Here is a 3,143-nt window from a genome sequence, read left to right as displayed (position 1 = left end):
TAAGAAATTATGCAAGTTTCTAATCAAATCCAAGGGCGCCTCGATCTCCTAAACATCTTTAGAAGGCCGGCGGACCACACTGCACGGTCCGGGTCCGGGCCCTGACCCGGTTCTGGATAATGCCAGCTTAAAGTGAAAAATTCTACTGTACATATTATGTTTCTTATTATGGTATATATGTATAATATAGCGCGACCGCTTCACGAAGCTAGAAAGAAAGTTATCCGCCATTTTTATTTTACCTGCAATTGAATTTGCCATTAAAATCATTATTAATACCGCAGCTGCTAAATAACTTACCTAAAAGCGTTCAGATACAAAAGCACTTGAGCTGTAATGTTTGTATACTGTTGGCCCGATGACCTACTTCAAGAAGAATTGTTACATAGACCGCCAAGGACTGTCATCACACTTTACGTCATAAAGCGCTTTAAAACTTTAGACAAGTTCAACACCTCATATTTTGTACTGTTTATCATGGTAAAAGCAACTCAAAGCAATTATAAAAATGATCGAAAGGTAAAAATACAAGCTTATACGAGCTGTCGTTTTAACATTTATAACATATATTTAAACAAAACATATATAATCTATTTTAATAAAATAGAAAAGTGTTCTTAGTCTTCACTTAAAAGCTGTTAGAAGCTGCCTTTCTGACAAGAGAGTTCTGTGAGTTCCACAGTCTCAGTGCATTAAAGTCAAAACCAGTTGCTTTTTATTTCCTCTTTTACGACAGAGCAAGGAGGGTGTCCACAGACCACTGTGCACCTGCAGACTGATATGGGGGGTAAAAAGTCTAGAAGTTAGTAAATAAGATTTTAGCACATGTTCTAAAACACACCGGACACCTGTACAGTGATGCCAACACAGTGATCTGAGCTCCTTCTTTGAGTTAAATCCTAGCATCTGCATTTTTTACAAGTTGTTGCTATGGCAGAGCATGACCAGAGCATAACAGAAACCACCCATTTTCTAACCGCTTCATCCAATTCAGGGGGTCGCGGGGCACGGGGGAGCCAGAGCCTCAGAAAGTAATAAGCAGGAGATACCTGGGACTGGATGGTAGTCCAATGCAGGGAAGACACAGACACTCACCAATTATCCCAGAAGCCAATTAACCTACCAGTAGTTCTTTGAACTGTGGGAGGAAGCCGGAGCACCCAAAGCAAACTCATGCAAACATGGGGAGAACATACAAGCTCCATACAGATAGCACCCCAGGTCCAGAAGTGTACCCAGGGCCTCAGCACTGTGAGCGAGCAATGCTAAACGCTGGGCTACTGTGCATGCTAATTTCTAGGCATCAGGTGATCAATCAGGTAGTGTTTCTCAGATAAAAGGACACCAGTTATTTAGTATGAGATTCAAATTGACCTCAGAACAAAATATAACTTATGTTATATAACTTATATAGAACTTACTACAGCATAACTGTCTTATTTGGCTCTTGTAGAAAATATTAACAGCATGCCTATTAAACATACAGTATCTAGCAATCAGCAATCAAAATAAAAACATTTCCAAACATGGAAACTGCCCAGTTAATGAAGCATTTCAAAGACATTAATCTATTCAATAATTACAGTTTTAAGTAGATAACAGATTTATATTCAGATTACGAAAGCATCATAACAACTGCTGCTTGTGTAAGGAATCCATGAATACCACTGTACATGAGAATTCCACACCTATTTGTAATCAATACACAAAATCCTATTGAATTTCAGGTACTTGTTTATTCAGCATTGCTTGACTCCGCGGACTCCTTGTTGTTTCAATATTCTAGCAATAGGACTAATCGCCAATACAGTGCCGTTGTAATCTATTCCTTCTGCCAGCAGAGGACGGTATTCGCACAGCCAGTTCAGGATAAGATACGGTCCTCGCAGTTCACAGTACAACTGGCCAAAGCCGTATTCGGAATATGCTCTCGATAACCTCGTTTAGTTTAAGTACGGCCATATTTCATATCAACCCACAGATGCATTGCATAAACACTAGAATTCTGGTTGTACTTAAATTGACCTTATACGTTTTGGATTATGTTTAACCTTCTTCAATTTCTTCAACCATATTTTGAGATGATTACGTTTACAGAAGCAAATATTATTCAGTGCTTTTTCTTCACTCCTTTAATCAAACCCACATTTCTATAAGGAGGGCCATTGTGAAACTCCCCAAAGTGAGCTGAATTAATCTTTTATTCTTCACACCTGCGAAGTCATTCCTTCATTGTGTAATATGAAGGCCTTTCATTATTCACGTATACTACAACATCTGAAAATAATGGGTCTTGAAATAGTTGAATGAAAGAAAATCCTGAATAACTCCTCCAAATGCGTGTTACACTTTCATCAAGTACACACACTTTGAATGTGATGAACTATAAAAAGTTATTTTAACCATACCCAATGGAGCTCAGGAGTGCGATTGCATACACAATCATGTTTTCAGTGTTTGGACATCAGCCGTACATCAGAACAATCATTTCACTAACACAGCTCCGTGTTGAGTGACTTCCCTCCAAGAACACAAAGTCACTTTCCCTTAGCAATTATTGCATGGACTTTGATTATCTGCCTTCTGCATCAAGCCCTGTATTATATACGGTACAAAGCCAAGCTTTGGGATAGTGCTTTGTTTGGATCCTTGTCTTGATCCTTTTGGATCCCAGGCTGCTCATTTGCAAATTAGTTTTGACATTAATTATAGTGACTATAGCAATGAGCTGGCACTGTGGTTCACAGAGCTGGGGTCCTGGGTTCAATTCCTGGGGTGCAGTCTGGATGGAATTGTATGTTCTCCCTTCATTTGTGTGGATTTCTTCCAGGTGCTCCAGTTTCTTCCCACAGTCCAAAGACATACAGTACTAGTAGGTTAAGGTGGAACTACAGTCCCAATTTTGCAGACACAAAATTATTTAATTTCAGTCACAAAATAAAATCATTGACATTATAGAAAAACTTTACAAACTCAAAATTGAGCACAAAATCATGAATTTTGTGAAAGGACTGTAAGTTACGCCATGTTGTAACAAATTCGCATTCAAGTTCCACACAAATTGCGATGTGATGCAGCCCTTCCTGCTCACTAATCACTGTAATGACTAATGCAATGTGATGTAGGAGAGAAAGGGTATAGGT

Source organism: Lepisosteus oculatus, unplaced genomic scaffold (assembly GCF_040954835.1).
Source record: "Lepisosteus oculatus isolate fLepOcu1 unplaced genomic scaffold, fLepOcu1.hap2 HAP2_SCAFFOLD_56, whole genome shotgun sequence".
NCBI classification, from domain to species: domain Eukaryota; kingdom Metazoa; phylum Chordata; class Actinopteri; order Semionotiformes; family Lepisosteidae; genus Lepisosteus; species Lepisosteus oculatus.
Note: the sequence above shows the minus strand (reverse complement) of the source record.